The 20,858-nt window shown below is 40.1% G+C and overlaps 2 pseudogenes; both read left to right on the top strand.

Moving 5' to 3' along the window:
- The first annotated feature begins 3,985 nt into the window (after positions 1-3,985).
- On the top strand, positions 3,986-4,399 carry LOC112632000 (annotated as a pseudogene).
- A 160-nt stretch (positions 4,400-4,559) lies between these two features.
- LOC112631081 overlaps positions 4,560-20,858 on the top strand; it is a 35,789-nt pseudogene continuing 19,490 nt past the window's right edge.

The following is a 20,858-nucleotide window of genomic DNA, read 5'->3' as shown; positions in this document are numbered from 1 at the left end:
TGAATTATACCACTGGATTGCCTAGTTCTCCAGCTTGCAGATGGCAGATCATGGAACTTCTTGGCCTCCATAATCACATGAACCAAATCCTAGAATACATATGTATCTTCTAGTGGTTCTGTTTCTCTGAAGAAACTGCCTAATACACCTCAAAAAGACTAAAACCATTGATACCACTGAACCTGAGCTTCTCTGGACACTGCCACATCAAGGCTGTGGGACCTTAGGAGAATCACCTCATCACTCCAGGCCTTAGGAGGATCACCTCATCTTGTTGGGCCCTAGTTTTCCTACCTGAAAAATTAAAGGTTTGAAGTTAAGGTCAATTTCAGTGCTAATAACCAATCTATTATTCTTGAGTTAATATCAGTGTTAGAGGAGAGCTCCTGACCAAACACACACACACACACACACCCTATACAAAGTTTTCTTATTTAGGGGAAAAACTCATACTGCACATTATTCTTCACTTGAGATATTCATTATCTGAGGTATACTCTATTTAGTACTTGGGGATTTTTTTAATGATGATTTTTCTAGATTGTTAACATGTTTCCTAATTTTACTATAGCCATTCTTAATTTCATAATTAAGGGTGGGGGTGGGGAGATGCTTTCAGAATAAACGATGTGATAAACATCACAAGATGCTCTTCATGAATGGTAGCTCTTATCTCCCAGACATGTACCTTGGGAAGGCTGAACAAGCTAGGTCACGAGAGCAGCAACCACTAGGAGCTCTCCGCTCCAAATAACAAGGCCCCTGTTGATTGGGCTACCATGTTGCCATTTGAAGACAAGGGTAGAATTTGTGTAGTGGATTCATTATTAAAGAAATGTGGTTAGAACAATTCTAGTCAACAAAACTCCACTGAGCATACAGGCCACAGAGAGCTGTGGCTGGGCAAATCTAACTGAAATATAAGCAACTCAACTTCAATAAGTATAAGAGAATGGTTGTGTTGGCCGGGCGCAGAGGCTCATACCTGTAATCCCAGCACTTTGGGAGGCCCAGATGGGTGGATCACCTGAGGTCAGGAGTTCAAGACCAGCCTGCCCAACATGGTGAAACCTCATCTCTACTAAAAGTATGAAAAAAAAAAAAAAATAGCTGGGCCTGGTGGCATCCACCTGTAATCCCAGCTACTTGGGAGGCTGAGAGGCAAGAGAATCGCTTAAAACTGGGAGACGGAGGTTGCAGTGAGCTGAGATCGTGCTGAGATCGTGCCACTGTCCTCCAGCCTGGGTGATAGAGCAAAACGCTGTCCAAAAAAAAAAAAAGGTTGTGAACTATTTTCTACGTTGATGTTGGGGAAGAGGACAGCCTATGTGACCCACTCACCTTTCCTCTGTGCCCAACTATGATTACCCTCTCACTCTTTGTTTCCAAAGGAATGCAGAGCCAATTTTTTTAATCATGTCTTTATTTCCTGGGATACAGGATATGCTCTAGAGAAGAGATTAAGACTATGAACACTGATGCCCTTCTGACCTGACTCAGCCTTGTACTTCACTCTTGAGTTCAACCTACTTATATAGACGGCAGGTGGCAAATAAAGACAAAATTATGTTGTCTACCCACTGAGATGGGATGCATCTTAGGTAAGGGACTCATATCCAAGATCATGCTGCCAATCAAAGACAGAAAAATTAGATCCTAAACTTCCAGTAAACAGAGCAACAAGTATTTTTACCTTTCATATCAGCAAGAGGGTTATCTCATCTTTAGCTGGTAAGAACTTGTTCTGCAGACAGATTGCAATTTAACACCTAGCGTGCCATCTCTGATGGGCAACATGCACAAACTTTCTGCCATTTCCTATCTACAAGATCAGAGTAAGTGTCCAAGGTTTGGTTTATTTTAGGTATCCCTAAATACAGAGGTACCCCTGAGTTAGGGTGACACAGAGCATTCTAGAAGCAACTTTATAGAAAACCTTAATTGCAGGCTTAATCCCAAAATAGAAATTCTCTTCACTGCAAATTGTCAGTGTGATTTGGCATGCCCCAAAATACACACTTGGGTGCCATTGGTCATCCTTTCATTAGAGTTTTATTTCTGAGCTGCCTGAAGCTTTTTATTCTCTTATCTTCCTAAACTTCAGTCATTTAAAATAGTGTGACAGTTATGAAACAATAAACGTAGACATCAGTGAAAATGGCATGCTGTCCAGAATTAGACACACATAAATGATCAGTTGGGTTTTAACAAAGATGCCAGGGCAATGGATTTAAAAAATCTTTTTAACAAATGGTCCTGGGGCAATTGGTCATCCACATGCAAAAAAGGAAAGAACAACTCAAAATGCATTATAGATCTAAATATGAGGGCTAGTACTATAAAATTTCTGGAATACACGGGAGAAAATCTTAATGACTTTGGGTTAGGCAAAGATTTCTTCAGTAAGACACAAAAAGCAGGAACTATTTTTGTAATTGATAAATTGGACTCCATCAAAAATATAAAAATTTTACTCTTCAAAAAACCCTTTTTGCAAAAATATTTGCAAAACTTACATCTATCCAACGTACATAAAAAATGCTTACGGTTCAATAATAAGACAAATAGGCAAAATATTTGAACAGACATTTTGCCAAAGAAGACACGGATGGCAAATAAGCACAAGAAAAAAAATGTTCTTTATCATTAGTCATCAAGGAAATACAAATAAAAATCACAATAAAACACCAAGATGCACCCACTAGAATGGCTAAAATTAAAAAGACTGAAAATAACAAGTGATGGCAAAGATGTAGAGGAAGGAAATCCTAGCCAGTGCAATCAAGCAAGAGAAAGAAATAAAGGGCCTCCAAATTGGAAAAGAGAAAGTCAAACTATCTACGTTTTCCAATGATATAATCATATACCTAAAAAACCCTAAAGTCTCCTCCAAAAGACTTCTAGATTTAATAAATGAATTCAGTAAAGTCTCAGGTTACAAAATCAATGTACACAAGTCAGTAGCACTACTATATACTGACAACAATCAAGCTGAGACTCAAATCAAGAACTCAATCCCCTTTACAATAGCTGCAAAAAATAAAATAAAATACCTGGGAATATACTTAACCAAGGAGGTGAAAGATCTATATAAGGAGAACTACAAAACACTGCTGAAAGAAATCACAGTGACACAAATGGAAATACATGTCATGCTTACGGACTGGAAGAATTAATATCATAAAAATAACCATACTTCCCAAAGCAATCTACAGATTCAATGCAATTGCTATCAACATACCAACATCATTGTTCACAGAATTAGAAAAAAATTCTAAAATTCATATAGAACCAAAAAAAAAGCCTAAATAGCCAAAGCAATCCTAAGTAAAAAGAACAAATCTGGAGGCATCACATTATCCAACTTCAAATTATACTACAAGGCTGTAGTAGCCAAAACAGCATGGTACTGGCACAAAAGTATACACATAGACCAATGGAACAGTGCAGAGAACCCAGAAACAAAGCCAGATACTTACAACTAACTGACCTGCAACAAAGTGTACAAAAATATAAATTAGAGAAAGGAAATCCTGTTCAGTAAATGGTGCTGGCAACTGGATAGCCATATGTAGAAGAATGAAACTGGAATCCTATCTCTCGCCATATATAAAAATCATCTCAAGATGGATTAAAGACTTAAATCTAAGACCTGAAATTATAAAAATCCTAGAAGAAAACCTAGAAAAAACTCTTCTAGACATTGGCCTAGGCAAAGAATTTATGACTCAGACCCCAAAAGCAAATGCAACAAAAGCAAAAATAAATAAATGGGACCTGATTAAACTAAAAAGCTTCTGTACAGCAAAATAAATAATCAGCAGAGTAAACAGGCAACCCGCAGAATGGTAGAAATATTTGCAAACTATGCATCCAACAATATTTTGACTAATCTCCATAATCTACAAGGAACTCAAATCAGCAAGGAGAAAAACAAATAATCCCATCAAAAAGCGAGCAAAGAGTTCTGCATTCCCTGCGCAAAATGCCCGGCAAAGCCACAGAAACCATCCCTGCTACGGAACAGGAGGTGCCGCAGCTCCAGGCTGACAGAGGGTCTGGAACAGAATCTGACAGTGATGAATCAGTACCAGAGCCTGAGGAACAGGATTCCACACAGACAACCACACAAGAAGCCCAGTTGTCAGCAGCAGCTGAAATTAATGAAGAACCAGTCAGTAAAGCAAAACAGCGTCAGAGTGAAAAGAAAGCACAGAAGGTTATGTCCAAACTGGATCTTCGACAGGTTACAGGGGTTACGAGAGTCACTATCTGGAAATCTAAGAATATCCTCTCTTTGTCCTCACAAAACCAGATGTCTGTAAGAGCCCTGCTTTGGATACCTACATAGTTCTGGGGGGAACCAAAAATGAAGATTTATCTCAGCAAGCACAGCTAGCAGCTGCTGAGAAATTCAAAGTTCAAGGTAAAGCTATCTCAAACATTTAAGAAAAAACACAGACTCCAACTGTACAAGAGGAGAGTTAAGAGGAAGAAGTTGATAAAATAGGTGTGGAAGTTAAGGGCATGGAACTGGTCATGCCCTTGTCGAAGCAAATATGTCGAAAGCAAAGGCAGTCCAAGCCCTGAAGAACAATGGTAATGGTGTTGTAATGGAATTAACAAAGTAACCAACTAAAAACAACTTGTTCAGTGTTTCCAAGAAGTAACTGCAGCTTGATTTGAAATTTGTACTGTTTCTAGAAGAGCAATAACAATCATTGCAGTCTGGCTCTCTAGGAAGCCCTATCCCTAGGAAAAGGGAGACTGCACCACATCAAGGGATCACCCTGTGGTACAAAAGAATCCGAACAGCAACACTTGAGTTCCAGATTTTTCCACTGAAATAGCCTACCCAAATGAGAAGGAATCAGAAAAGTAATTCTGGTGATATGACAAAATGAAGTTCTATAACATCCCCAAAAGACCACACTATCTCCCCAGTAATAGAACCAAACCAAGGAAAAAAATCTCTGAATTGCCAGGTAAAGAATTCAGAAGGTTGATTATTAAGCTACTCAAGGAGACACCACAGAAAGGTAAAAACCAACTTAAAGAAATATAAAAAACAATACAGGATATGGATGAACATGTCTCCAGAGAAACAGATGTCATAAAGAAAAAACAATCACAACTTCTGGAAATAAAAGATACACTTAAGAAATACAAAATGCACGGCAAAGTGTCAACAATAGACTATAACAAGTAGAAGGAAGAACTTCAGAGCTCAAAGATAAGGCTTTAAAATTAACCCAATCAGACAGAGACAAAGAAAAAAGAATTTATGAAAATAAACAAAGACTCCAAGAAATTTGGGATTATGTTAAATGACCAAACCTAAGAATAATTGGTGTTCCTGAGGAAGAGGAGAAATCTAAAAGTTTGGAAAACATATTTGAGGGAATAGTTGGAAAAAAAAAAAAAAAAAAAAAAAAATTCCCTCTCCGGACAAGAAAAAAAAAAAAAAAAGTAAAAAAAAATTATTGAAAGAAAAAGAAAAAAAAAAAAAAAAAAAAAAACAACTTCCCTGGCCTCACTAGAGATCTAGACATCCCAATACAAGAAACTCAAAAAAACACCTGGGAAATTCATCACAAAAAGATCATCACCTAGTCACATAGTCATCAGGTTATCTAAAGTCAAGACAGAAAAGAATCAACAGCTGTGAGGCAAAAGTATCAGGTAACCTATAAAGGAAAACCTATCAGATTAACAGCAGATTTCTCACCAGAAACCTTAGGAGCCAGAAAGGATTGGGGTCCTATCTTTAGCCCCCTCAAACAAAATAATTGCCAGCCAAGAATTTTGGGGTTTTTTTGTTTGTTTGTTTGTTTTTTTTTTTTTTTTTGAGACGGAGTCTCGCTCTGTCACCCAGGCTGGAGTGCAGTGGCCGGATCTCAGCTCACTGCAAGCTCCGCCTCCCGGGTTCACGCCATTCTCCGGCCTCAGCCTCCCGAGTAGCTGGGACTACAGGCGCCCGCCACCTCGCCCGGCTAGTTTTTTGTATTTCTTAATAGAGACGGGGTTTCACCCTGTTAGCCAGGATGGTCTCGATCTCCTGACCTCGTGATCCGCCCGTCTCGGCCTCCCAAAGTGCTGGGATTACAGGCTTGAGCCACCGCGCCCGGCCCAGCCAAGAATTTTGTATCCAGCAAAACCAAGCTTCAGAAATGAAGGAAAGAAAAAGCCTTTCTCGGACAAACAAATGCTGAGTGAATTTACCACTACCAAGCCAGCATTATAAGAAATGCTAAAAGGAGTTCTAAATCTTTGAACAAAACCTCGAAATATACCAAATAGAACCTCCCTAAAGCATAAATCTCACAGGCACTATAAAACAATAACACAATGAAAAAAAGGTGTTCAGGCAGCAACTAGCACAATGAATAAAACAGCACCTCACATCTGAATACTAACGTTGAATGTAAATGACTTAAATACCCCACTTAAAAGATACAAAATGGCAGAATGGATAAAAATCCACCAACCAAGTATCTGCTGCCTTCAAGAGACTCACTTAACGCATAAGGACTCACATAAATTTAAGGTAAAGAAGTGGAAAAAGATGTTCCATGCAAATGGAAACCAAAAGCAAAAAGGAGTAGCTGTTTTTATATCAGACAAAACAAACTTTAAAGCAAAAACAGTTTAAAAAGACAAAGAGGGATATTGTATAATTATAAAAGCATCAGTCTAACAGAAAACTATCACAATCCTAAATATATATACACCTAACACTGGAGCTCCCATATTTATAAAACAATTATTACTAGATCTAAGAAATTAGATAGATGGCAACACAATAACAGTGGGGGACTTCAGTACTCCACTGACAGCACTAGACAGGTCATCAAGACAGAAAGTCAACAAAAAATAATGAATTTAAACTGTACCTTAGAACAAATGGACTTAACAGATATTTACAGAACATTCTACCCAACAACTGCAGAATGTACATTCTTTTCTTCAGCACATGGAACATTCTCCAAAATAGACTATATGATAGACCAGAAAACAAGCCTCAGCAAATTTAAGAAAATCAAAATTATATAAAGTACCCTCTCAGAACAGTGGAATAAACCCGGAAATTAACTCCAAAAAGAACCCTCAAAACTATAAAAATATGTTGAAATTAAATAATCTACTCCTGAACAATCTTTGGGTCAATAATGAAATCAAGATGGAAATTTAAAAATTATTTGAATTGAATGATAATAGTGACACAACTTATCAAAACCTCTAGGATACAGCAAAAGTGGTGCTAAGAAGAAAGTTCATAGCATTAAATGCCTACATCAGAAGTCTGAAAGAGCACAAATAGATAGTATGATGTCACATCTCAAGGAACTAGAGAAACAAGAACAAATCAAACTCAAACCCAGCAGAAGAAAAGAAATAACGAAGAGCAGAACTAAATGAAATTGAAAAAAAAAATACAAAAGATAATTGAAGCAAAAAGCTGGTTCTTTGAAAAGATAAACAAAGTTGATAGACAATTAGCGAGATTCACCAAGAAATGAAAAGAGAAGATCCAAATAAGCTTAATTAGAAACAAAATAGTAGATATGACAACCTATATCACAGAAATACAAAAGATCATTTAAGGCTACAATGAATTCTTTTACATGCACAAACTAGAAAATCTAGAGGAGATGGGTAAATTCCTGGAAATATACAAACCTCCTAGATTAAATCAGAAAGAAACAGAAACTCTGAACAGACCAGTAACAAGTAGCGAATTGAAACAGTAATTAAATAATTGCCAACAAAAAAAAAGTCCAGCACCAAATTCTATCAGGCATTCAAAGAAGAACAGGTACCAATCTTGCCAAAACCATTCCAAAAGATACAGAAAGAAGGAAACCTCTGTAAGTCATTCTATGAAACCAGTATTACCCTAATACCAAAACCAGGACAAGACATAACAAAAAAAGAAAACTCCAGACCAATATCCCTGATGAACATAGATGCAAAAATCCTCAACAAAATATCAGCTAGCCAAATTCAACAACATATCAAAAAGATAATCCACCATGATCAAGTGGATTTCCTACCAAGGATGCAGGGATGGTTTAATATACACAAGTCAATAAATGTGACACACCACATAAACAGAATTAAAAACAAAAATCACGGCCGGGCGCGGTGGCTCAAGCCTGTAATCCCAGCACTTTGGGAGGCCGAGACGGGCGGATCACGAGGTCAGGGGATCGAGACCATCCTGGCTAACACGGTGAAACCCCCTCTCTACTAAAAAATACAAAAAACTAGCCGGGCGAGGTGGTGGGCGCCTGTAGTCCCAGCTACTCGGGAGGCTGAGGCAGGAGAATGGCGTAAACCCGGGAGGCGGAGCTTGCAGTGAGCAGAGATCTGGCCACTGCACTCCAGCCTGGGCGACAGAGCGAGACTCCGTCTCAAAAAAAAAAAAAAAAAATCACATGATCATCTCAATAGATGCAGAAAAAGCATTTGACAAATCCAGCATCTCTATTAATATATTAAAACCCTGAGCAAAGTCAGCATAGAATAAAATACCTCGAGCTAATAAAAGCCATCTATGAAAAACCCACAGTCAACATTATACTGATCAGGAAAAAGCTGAAAGCATTTCCCCTGAGAACTGGAACAAGACAAGGATGCCCACTTTCACCACTGTTATTCACCATTGTAGTGGAATTCCTAGCCAGAGCAATCAGACAAGAGAAAGAAATAAAGGGCATCCAAACTGGTAAAGAGGAAGTCAAACTGTCGCTGTTCACCAATGATATGATCATATACATAGAAAACCCTTGGCCGGGCGCGGTGGCTCAAGCCTGTAATCCCAGCACTTTGGGAGGCCGAGATGGGCGGATCACGAGGTCAGGAGATCGAGACCATCCTGGCTAACACGGTGAAACCCCGTCTCTACTAAGAAATACAAAAAATAGCCGGGTGAGGTGGCGGGCACCTGCAGTCCCAGCTACTCGGGAGGCTGAGGCCGGAGAATGGCGTGAACCCGGGAGGCGGAGCTTGCAGTGAGCTGAGATCCAGCCACTGCACTCCAGCCTGGGCGACAGAGCGAGACTCCGTCTCAAAAAAAAAAAAAGAAAACCCTAAAGACTCATCCAGAAAGCTCCTAGACCTGATAAATGAATTTAGTAAAGTGTTAGGATACAAAATGAATGTACATAAATCAGTAGCACTGCTATACACCAACAATGATCAAGCTGAGAATAAAATCAAGAATTCAATCCCTTTTACAACAGCTCCATAAAAAATAACATACTTAGGAATATACCTAACCAAGGAGGTAAAAGACCTCTACAAGGAAAACTACAAAACACTGCTGAAAGAAATCACAGATGACACAAACAAATGGAAATACATCCCATGCTTAGGGATGGGTTAAAATCAATATTGTGAAAATGACGATACTGCCAAAAGCAATCTACAAATTCAATGCAATTCCCATCAAAATACCACCATCATTCTTCACAGAACCAGAAAAAAACAATCCTAAAATTCATATGGAACCATAAAAGAGCCCACACAGTCAAAGCAGGACTATGCAAAAAGAACAAATCTGGAGGCCCTACGTTACCCAACTTCAAACTATACCACCCCCAAAACAGCATGGTTCTGGTATAAAAACAGGCATGTAGACCAGTCGAACAGAATAGAGAACCCAGAAATAAAACCAAATATTTACAGCCAACAGATCTTTGATAAAGCAAACAAAAACATAAAGTGGGGAAAGGACACCCTATTCAACAAATGGTGCTAGGATAATTGGCAAGTCACATGTAGGAGAATGAAACTGGATCTTCATCTCTCACCTTACAAAAAAATCAACTCAAGATGGATCAAAGACTTAAATCTAAGACCCGAAACTATAAAATTTCTGAAAGATAACATCAGAAAAACCCTCCTAAACATTGGCTTAGGCAAAGATTTCATGACCAAGAACCCAAAGCAAATTCAACAAAAACAAAGATAAATATGTGGGACTTAATTAAAGAGCTTTTGCACAGCAAAAGGAACAGTCAGCAGAGTAAACAACAACCCACAGAGCGAGAGAACATATTTGCAAACTATGCATCCGACAAAGGACTCATATCCAGAATCTACAAGGAGCTCAAACAAATCAACAAGAGAAAAACAAATAATCCTATCAAAAAGTAGCCTAAAGACATGAATAAACAAGTCTCAAAAGAACATATACAAGCAGCCAACAAACATATGAAAAAATGCTGGACATCACGAATTATCAGGGAACTGCAAATCAAAACCACAATGAGATACCACCTTACTCTTGCAAGATTTTTTTTTTTTTTTGAGACGGAGTCTCGCTCTGTCGCCCAGGCTGGAGTGCAGTGGCCAGATCTCAGCTCACTGCAAGCTCCGCCTCCCGGGTTTACGCCATTCTCCTGCCTCAGCCTCCCGAGTAGCTGGGACTACAGGCGCCCGCCACCTCGCCCTGCTAGTGTTTTTTATGTTATTTTTTAGTAGAGACGGGGTTTCACCGGGTTAGCCAGGATGGTCTCGATCTCCTGACCTCGTGATCCGCCCGACTCGGCCTCCCAAAGTGCTGGGATTACAGGCTTGAGCCACCGCGCCCAGCCAAGATTTTTTTTTATTTAAAAAATCAAAACATAACAGATGTTGGCATGGATGTGGCAAAAAGGGAACACTGTTACACTGCTAGTAGGAATGTAAACAAGTGCAACCACTATGGAAAACAGAAAGGAGATTCCTTAAAGGACTAAAAGTAGATCTACAATTTGATCCAGCAATCCCACTGCTGGGTATCTACCCAAAGGAAAAGAAGTCATTATATGAAAAAGACACTTGCACGTGCATGTTTATAGCAGCACAATTTGCAATTGCAAAAATATGGAACCAGCTTAAATGCCCATCGACTAACCAATGAATACAAAATGTGATGTGTGTGTTATATATATAATGTGTGATATATATATACACACACACACACATATAGGAATAAATATATATATAGGAATATATAAAAAGTAACGAAATAATGGTATTCACAGTAACCTAGATGGAGGTGGAGACCATTATTCTAAGTAAAGTAATTCAGGAATGGAAAACTAAACATGGTATGTTCTCACTTGTAAGTGAGAGCTAGGCTATGAGGACACAAAGGCATAAGAATGATATAATGGACTTTGGGAACTCAGGTGGGGATGGGTGGGAGAGGAGCAAGGAATAAAATACTACACATTGGGTGCAGTGTACACTGCTCAGATGACAGGCACACCAAAATCTCAGAAATCACCACTAAAGAACTTCTCCATGCAACCGAACACCACCTGTTCCCCGAAAACTACCAAAATAAAAAAATAAAAAGAAATAAAATAAAATAATAAAGACCAAAAAAGTGGGCAAAGGACATGAATAGACACTACTCAAAAGAAGATATACGAATAGCCAGCAAACGTATGAAAACATGATTAACATCACTAATCATCAGGGAAATGCAAATTAAAACCACAATGAGATACTACCTTACCCCAACCAGAATGGCCATTTTATTTGAAGTCAAAAAACAACAGATGTAGGTATGGATGTGGTACAAAGGGAATGCTTATGCACTGCTGGTAGGAATGTAAATTAGTACAACCTCTATGGAAAACAGTATGGAGATTTCTCAAAGAACTAAAAGTAGATCAACCACTAGATCCAGCAATCCCACTACTGGGTATCCACCCATAGGAAAAGTCATTATATCAAAAAGGTATCTGCATGCGTATGTTTATCACAGTGCAATTTACCATTGCAAAGATATGGAACTAACCTAAGTGCCCATCAGCTGATAAGTGGATAAAGCAGACAGATGATTGATAGATAGATAGATAGATAGATAGATAGATAGATAGATACACACACACAGACACGCACACACACACACACTATGAAATACTACTCAGTCATAAATAAGAATGAAATAATGCCTTCTGCAGCAACTTGGATGGAGGATGGAGCTGGCGGCCATTATTCTAGGTGAAATAACACAGGAATGGAAAACCAAGTACTGTATGCTCTCACTTACAAGGGAGGCATACGGAGGGGTATAATGGACACTGGAGACTTAGAAGCAGGGAGAGGTGGGGGAGAGGTGAAGAATAAAAAGCAACATATTGAGTACAATGTACACCACTCAGGGGATATGTGCACTAAAATCTCAGATTTTACCACTGTACAATTTATCCATGTAACCAAAAACTGCTTGTTCCCCAAAAGCTATTGAAATTAAAAATATATTTTTAAAAAGATGTACAAACTCTCATACATTGCTAATAGGAGTGTAAAATGATACGCTTTGGAATACAAGCAGTTCCTTATAAATTTAACATACAGCTACTATAAGAACCAACAATTCCACTCCACTTATTAACCCAAAAGAAATGGAAGTATATGTCCACACATAACTTTCATGCAAATGTTTAAAATAGCTTTATTCAAAACAGCCAAAAACTAAAAGTAGTCCAAATATTCACCTGTAGGTGAATGGATAAACAAATCTTGATATACCCAAACAAAGGAAGATTCAGCAATAAAAATAAACTATTGAAACCCACAACATAGATTAATCTCAAAAACAGTATGCAGAGTGAAAGAAGTCACACCCAAAATATATACATCCTGTATGATTTCATTCATATATATATAATATACACATATATGTATATATATACAGACACATATATGTGTATGAATAAAAAACAATGCTATCAAAAAGTAGGATTTCATTCATATATATAATACACACATATACGTATATATAGACACATATATATGAATGATGTGTGTGTGTATATATGAATGAAATTATATACACACATATATATGTGTATATATATAAATTTTTTTTGAGACAGGATCTGGCTCTGTCACCCAGGCTGGAGTGCAGTGGCGCAATTTTGGCTCACTGCAACCTCTGTCTCCCAGGCTCAAGAGATCCTCCCACATCAGCCTCCTGAGTAGCTGGGACCACAGGTGCACGCTACCATGCCCGGATAATTTTTATATTTTTTGTAAAGGCAGGGTTTTGCCTTGATGACAAGGCTAGGCCTGAACTCCTGGGCTCAAGCAATCCACCCACCTCAGCCTCCCAAAGTGCTGGGATTACAGGCATGAGCCACCACACCTGGCCGATGCCATATATTTAAAATTCTAGAAAATGCAATCTAATCTATAGCAATAAAAGCTGATCTGTGATTGCTTGGGACTAGAGGTGAAAGAGGGATTAACCATAAGAAGACAGAGAAGGAACTTAGGCCTGATGGAAATCTTGTGTGTGGATCATGGTGGTGGTTATATGTATACATTCATCAAATTCACCAAAATTAAAATAGGTGAAGCTTATTTTATATTAATTTATCTCAATAAACTGAATTTTTTTTAAAAGGGGGAAACTTTCCAAGAAGCAGCATTAAAATATAGTTGCCTCTGTATCAGCAGGGGACTGGTCCCAGGACTCCCATGGATACCAAAATCCACAGATGGTCATGTCCCTGACACAATGTATGAGTGATGTATACCTTTGTTACACATAAGCTTTGTTGCATATAATGCATATAAGCTATGCACACCCTCCCATTTACCTTAAATCATCTCCAGATTACCTATAATACCTAACATAATGTAAATGCTATGTAAATAGTTGTTATACTGTGTTGATGTTTGTATTATTTTATTATTGTATTATTCTTTTTACTTTTTTATTTTTCTAATAATTTTAACCAATAGTTGGTTGAATCCTCGGATATGGAACCTGCAGATACAGAGGGCCAACTGTACAATAAACTGAAACTTTCTTCCTGGGTTAATCAGAGGATTAAAAAAATAAAAAGAGAGTAACTTCTCCTTAAGTGAATCAATGTTTTTAATCTCCAAAATCAACTGTGAGGACACATGGCCTTTTGCAGTTACAACTAACCCTACAAAGTGCCTGCCTTTTCCATCCTTCATCCCATCTTTGGATTTTAATGATCAGCTAATACATTAGCAGGAATTAGTTGGCAACCATGGAAAAGGTCAGGCTTTATAGACATGGAACAGAAGAGGGGCGAAGGCTACAGTTTCACCTCAAGCCTTAGGAGATCCAGGCGCAGTGTCTCACGCCTATAATCCCAGCACTTTGGGAGGCCGAGGAGGGTGGATCACTTGAGGTCAGGAGTTTGAGACCAGCCTGGCCAACATGGTGAAACCCTGTCTCTACGAAAAATACAAAAATTAGGCAGGCATGGTGGCACGCACCTGTAATCCCAGCTACTCTGGAGGCTGAGGCATGAGAATCGCTTGAACCCAGGAGGCAAATGTTGCAGTGAGTCAAGATATATGTAAAATGTATAGAATACTGGCATTCTAAGAATACACCCATGAGCTGTGGAGACAACGGGGAAGAAGAAACAGAGGGAGAAAGAGAAAGCAGAGGGGGCATCCTCTCAGCTGCTCGGCCTCTTGCTCTCACTCAGGCACCTGACCCTTCAATTTCCCATGAGACAACTTGGACACAGGTCAGGCTACAGCAAGGAACCAAGCAATGAACGGTTCAGAAGCAGCAGCCTTGGCCGCTGAAAACGATACATCTGCTCAGACCCACTCCTAACAGTGACGGGACTCCAGGTGAAAAGTCCCAGTGTAGGCTCATATCCTGTATGCCTAAAATATCAAAAGTTATAAATCAAGCTATCAAACTGCTAAATGCAATGTGACATATTACCCTACATTGATCAGTATACCTTCATATGGACAAAGTTTAAAATATGTATAAAGTTAGGTTTTAATATAACTGAAGGTTGGCAAAATATCAAACAATTAAATATAGTATTGCCTATGTCTGAGTGTTCTATTAACGGGCTAGTGGTGTTTGATATGTAACAAAGGTATACATCATTCATACATGACATTTATTTCATAAGTTTTATTTTTCCTGACTTCATTTTAGCAAAATTATAATTATAGTTTTATAATCAAGATTTTAGGTCATGCACAGTGGCTTACGCCAATTCCAGAACTTCGAGAGGCTGAGGTAGGAGCATTGTTCGAGCACAGGAGTTTGAGACCAGCCTGCACAACGCAGCAAAATCCTACATCTATAAAAACATTTTTTTAATGAGCCAGGTATGGTGGCATGTGCCTGTAGTCCCAGATACTCTGAAGATTGAGATGGGAGGATTGCCTGAGCCCAGGAGATCAAGGCTGCAGTGAGCTGTGATCACACCTGGGCCACAGAGCGAGACCCTGTCTCAAAAATAAAAATTTTCATATAATTTGTGTTAGATTGATAGCAATGCCTTAAACTATTAAATAATAAAATGTAATAATATTCAAAATGTATAAAATTAGAATGAATTTTCATTAAAAATATAAATTATTTGATTTTAAAAATTAAAATTATTTTTATGCTTTCAAGATAGGTTATTTTTCTAAAATATTCCAAAGTATATATGTATGCAAAATCCAAATTGTAACTAATGAATATAGAATTTTTACATCAAGAGTTTTTAAAGCTGAAGTTGTATTTAATTTTTGGAAAATGTAATCAAAGCATATTAAATATATTTTGTAGAAGTAAAACTATTCCTAATTTTAGTGTTCAATTTCCATCTAGACCCCTATATAAAGAATAGATAACACACTTCAGACGTATTACTTCTAGACCTACATAAATACAAATTTAAAAATAATATGCACTGTTTTAACATTGCAAATTATCCCTTAGCTACCATGTGTAGCTATTGCAAAACTGTGCTAATTTATGAGTACCTCTGGAACCAAGAATTGGAGCACAAAGAGAAATAAGAAGATGAACGTTTGGCACTACTGAGAAACAGTAACTCTTTATGCAAGAATTCATTACAAGTTAATTAAAGATAAATTAATTAAATGAATTTTTCTTTACCTCAGTGCTCTGCTGGTCAAATCATTCTTACCCTCCCAAGCAAGTCCAACCCAGGCAGCAGCACAACCCTCAAATTTGTGACATTCAGATACAGTTGCCTTTGTTTCAAGGACGTAGGGCAAGAATATGTATGTATGAAGAATTTCCCTGGGACCTGAATGGTGTTAGTCACAAAAGCAGATGTCTAGGGACGTAAGCCTAAGTTGAGCACCAGTTCTTTTTTTTTTTTTTTGAGACGGAGTCTCGCTCTGTCACCCAGGCTGGAGTGCAGTGGCGCGATCTCGGCTCACTGCAACCTCCGCCTCCCGGGTTCCCGCCATTCTCCTGGCTCAGCCTCCCGAATAGCTGGGACTACAGGCGCCCGCAACCGCGCCCGGCTAATTTTTTTTTTTTTAGTAGAGACGGGGTTTCACCGTGGTCTCGATCTCCTGACCTCGTGATCCGCCCGCCTCGGCCTCCCAAAGTGCTGGGATTACAGGCGTGAGCCACCGTGCCCGGCCGAGCACCAGTTCTTAAAGTGACAGAGCTGGCCATTTGGTCTTTGATGTGTGTGTGTGTGTGTGTGTGTGTGTGTATTTATAACATTTGAGACTCTCTAAAGCATACGGCTCAGGTCTAAATGCACCAGTGCTTGTGATAACTCTTACATTTTTTATCTGAATGTATCCACCTTTTATTCAGATCAGTTAAATTAATCTTTAATTATACAAGTAATTTGTAAATACATTCCTTTGTTCCAAAATTATTTAAACGTTGAAGATAAGGCTAAAATCCAACTCATCTATCTACCCTCCCCCGCACTGTTATAGGTTTGGCTGCAAGTTCATTACCAATCTTTCTAAATGCATTACATCATAGTAATAGCCAACACTGGTACAATACCAGTATTCTAAGCATTTTACATCCTTCATCCTTCTTGCTTTTTATCTTTTTAAAATCCTCATAACAACCCCATAAGACAGCTACTTTACATAAACATACTCATATATTTACTTATCAAGGATCTATAGCACTGTGTGTGTTCAGCATAAAATATATCATACTTAAGGCTTAGTCTTGAAATATAGTTTGTTCTCTTAATGTATCTTGGAGATCTACTCATCTTAGGACATTAGGATCTTACTTTCCTTCTTAGGGGCAAGAGGTATATATAAGCAAAATACACCTCTTGCTTTGGGAGGGAAACAAGTTTTCTAAAGGCATTCAGAATTTCCCATTTACTGAGATTTCTAATGTCTTGATTTCTAATTATTTTCAGCGTCTGAGATCCCCAGGCAGTTAGCAAGCAGGTGAAAGGTTAGCTGCACAGCTGGCCAACGCAAAGCCTCCCTCTGCAAAAACTCGAATTTGCTGTGAAACATATTTCTCCCACTAGAAACATGTCAGTTCTTGAAATGAAAAAAGGACAAAAGCCCCACCAAGCTATGTCAGGATGACTTCGTAATAAATATCTATGAAGGAGCAGGAATAGTCACATCCATACAATTATTCTTCATTGGAGAAGACCCACCTCTTCGGGACTAAATTACCAACATACCAAATTGATCTCAGCCCTCTCTTTCACCTCCCAGCAACCTGCACCCCGTCACCACCAGCGATTCTGTCTTGCATTCTGAATTAGCACAAGCAGCTGAATTCTCCTCCACGCTATTCCTCCTCCCCGCCGCCACTTGGCATCTCTACCTCGTAAATAGATCTATTCCTACATGGAGCTTTCTACTGGGTGTTGGATGAACGATTGTCTAAGTTATCTTTTCACATTAATAAGTGAGTGGCTGCTACTTCTCTCTCAAAACTGCCCAAACAAGAGCTTGTTTTAATCTAAACAACTCTTTGGTGAATTGAGGCTCTTTGGGAGGATACATTTAGGGACAGGGAAACCACACAAATACTCACTCCTCTTCATGATTGTCAGTAAGAAAGGCAAACAAGCTCATTAGTATTTATGATGCATCAAAGATGAGACCAGAGATGCAGAGTAGAGCTAAACATAAATAAACAAAGTGGTCAGCATGAAACAACCGAGCTTGCTGGACCATAAACCTTCAGGCAAGAGCTGAAAGGAGAAATGGGGCAAAATACGGGGAGAGGTAATGAGAACTGATATTTTTATCCTTTCTTCTCTGCAATAGCAAAGTACAATTCGACTGCTTTAATAATGAGGAGTTTGGATGTTAGCATGCTAGAGCCTTTGTGTTTCTTCATGAGAAGAAGCGCCTGGATAATTTTGCCAATACTTGTTATTTGCCCCCAAAGTCTCACTGGGGGAGTTTTCCACCATCACCCTGCATCACTTAGGAAAATAATAATCCCGAAATTCTTATCTGTCTAGGTCTCGTCTCTAGGGAAGTCCCCATGTTTTTAAGCGCGTTTGCCCTTATGCATAAAACATATTTGTTACACTCACCCCCAGTGACTGGAAAATACAGACCCAATATGCTTCACCCAGCTGTACCTTTAATTAAGAGAAATGTGGTGTGCGGCCGGGCGCGGTGGCTCAAGCCTGTAATCCCAGCACTTTGAAAGGCCGAGGTGGGCAGATCACGAGGTCAGGAGATGGAGACCATCCTGGCTAACACGGCGAAACCCCGTCTCTACTAAAAATACAAAATATTAGCTGGGCGAGGTGGCGGGGGCCTGTAGTCCCAGCTACTCGGGAGGCTGAGGCAGGAGAATGGCGGGAACTCGGGGGGCGGAGCTTGCAGTGAGCTGAGATGGCGCCACCGCACTCCAGCCTGGGCGACAGAGCGAGACTCCGCCTCAAAAAAAAAAAGAGAAATGTGGTGTGCACAGGCTTTATGGGAATGTTGAATTCCACACACAAGACCCATCAGCCTATGCTGCCCTGCTCTTCTCACCTCTGACAGCCTCTGATACACATCCCTCCCCATACGCCTTCCCCTACCGCCTCTCATGACACCCTCCTCCGTACATATCCCTACCATAGCCTCTGATGCCAAGTCCTGCCCCACAACCCCCTCACAGCCTCTGATGCCACACCCCTTCCCACACACCATTCCCACAGCTTCTGATGCCCCGCCCCTCCTCACACACACACTTCCCACACAGCCTCTGATGTTACCCTCTTCTGCACACATCCCTTCCATAGCCTCTGATGCCAAGCTCCTCCCCACACCTCCCACAGCCTCTGATGCCACACCCCTCACTCTCACCACCCCCGCCCCCACAGGCTCTATGAGGGTCGAAGCAGATGGATTTCTGGAGCCCAGGAGTTCGAGACCAGCCTGGGCATCATAGTGAAACCCCACCTCTACGAAAAATATAACAAATTATCTGGGCATGGTGGTGTGCACCTGTGGTCCCAGCTACTCAGGAGGCTGAGGTGGGAGGATCTCTTGAGCCCGGGAGGTGGAGATGGAGGTGGAGGTGGCAGTGAGCCAAAATCACAGCACTGCACTCCAGCCTAGGCGACAGAGCCAGACCCCCTCTCACTCTCTCTCTATATATACACACACACACACACATATAAAATATAATATATATAATATATATTGAATATAATATATAAAATATGTATATATAATATATAGATATATAATATTTTATATATATTATATATGGTATATATATGATACCCCACCTACCCAGAGATCACCCCGGACCTCTGGGTCCTCACAATTTCCCACAGTTGGATGCATCACTGGCTTTGGTCCTCCACGACCCAGGCAAGCAGTGTGGGGTCCATATTGACATGCTCACTGACCAACACCAGGCCTGGCAGTGAGCGGGTGGGTACACATGTTGTGCAAGAAGGCTGGGCCTTCCTGGAAAAACCGACATTTCTCTGGTGGCCTGGCTGAGACCAGCTCTTCTCCTTCCTGGTACTTCTTTCTGGAGCTGCTATGGAAGCTCTGGAACAAGCTCCCTAGCTGCAGGCCCAGCCAATGCCCAATCTGGGCCCCTCCACTTTGCTGCATAGCACACAGGTAGCCCAAGGGTGGAGTTGCCCATCCAGCCTTGCTACCTCCATCTGATGGCAAGCTGTCAAAACAGGGAGCCACACTGCTTTCTAAACAGGGGAAGGACAACTTCTACACGGACAGAACCCAAACTTGACTGAGAGGGAAGGAAGCAGGGAGTCCCCCAGCCCTGGTTAGGGATGATGTAGGCTGGCCAGCCAGAACAGTCTAACAGGTGAGCAAGGGAAAAAGCCTTAGAGTCAGGTGTATCTGCCTTCCAATCCCAGCTCTGCAACTCACCAGCTGTGGGGCCTTGTGCTTCTCTGAACCTCAATTTCCTCATTTGCAAAATAGGCATAACAATGTCAGTAGGTCCATAAGCCTGTTGTAAGGATTGAGTGAATGAATGCATGTTAAACCTTTAGTGCTCCAGGAATGTTTGTCATAGTCATTATCCATTCAGAAGAAAGTCTGAGCAACTAGACCCACCAAACTTAAATCAAAGTAGATTCATAGGAGACCCTACATTCCAGGCCCAGGACAGGAAGTGGGCAAGGACGTGGTCATGGAGCCTGTGCTGTAGATAGAAAATGCAGGGGAGGGTTATTCCTGGGATCACGTAGAATCCAAAGGCAACCGGTACAAGGACAAGAGGAACTGCAACCCATGGGAGAGGTCATGACCACAGTACTTCTGGAAGGAGTTATTTATTTATGTTAATATAGTCCATTTTAAAGACTGGGACTCCTCCTGTAAATGCCTTGGCCTATCCACAGGCACTTACTAGCCTCTGGCCCGGCTCCTGACAACTTAGTTCAAAGCAGTCCCTGCTTGGAAGATAAAAAGGAAATCTCCCACCCCATTCCCTCCATTCCTACTGGAGACATGTTAGGCCATTTTGTACTTAAAATAATAAATGGCTGGGCATGGTGGCTCATGCCTATAATCCTAGTACTTTGGGAAGCTCAGATAGGTGGATTGCTTGAGCTTAGGAGTTCGAGACCAGTCTGGGCAACATGGCAAATCCC

This window comes from Theropithecus gelada, chromosome 9 (genome assembly GCF_003255815.1).
Source record: "Theropithecus gelada isolate Dixy chromosome 9, Tgel_1.0, whole genome shotgun sequence".
NCBI classification, from domain to species: domain Eukaryota; kingdom Metazoa; phylum Chordata; class Mammalia; order Primates; family Cercopithecidae; genus Theropithecus; species Theropithecus gelada.
Note: the sequence above shows the minus strand (reverse complement) of the source record. Positions and strands in the feature narration are given on the sequence as shown.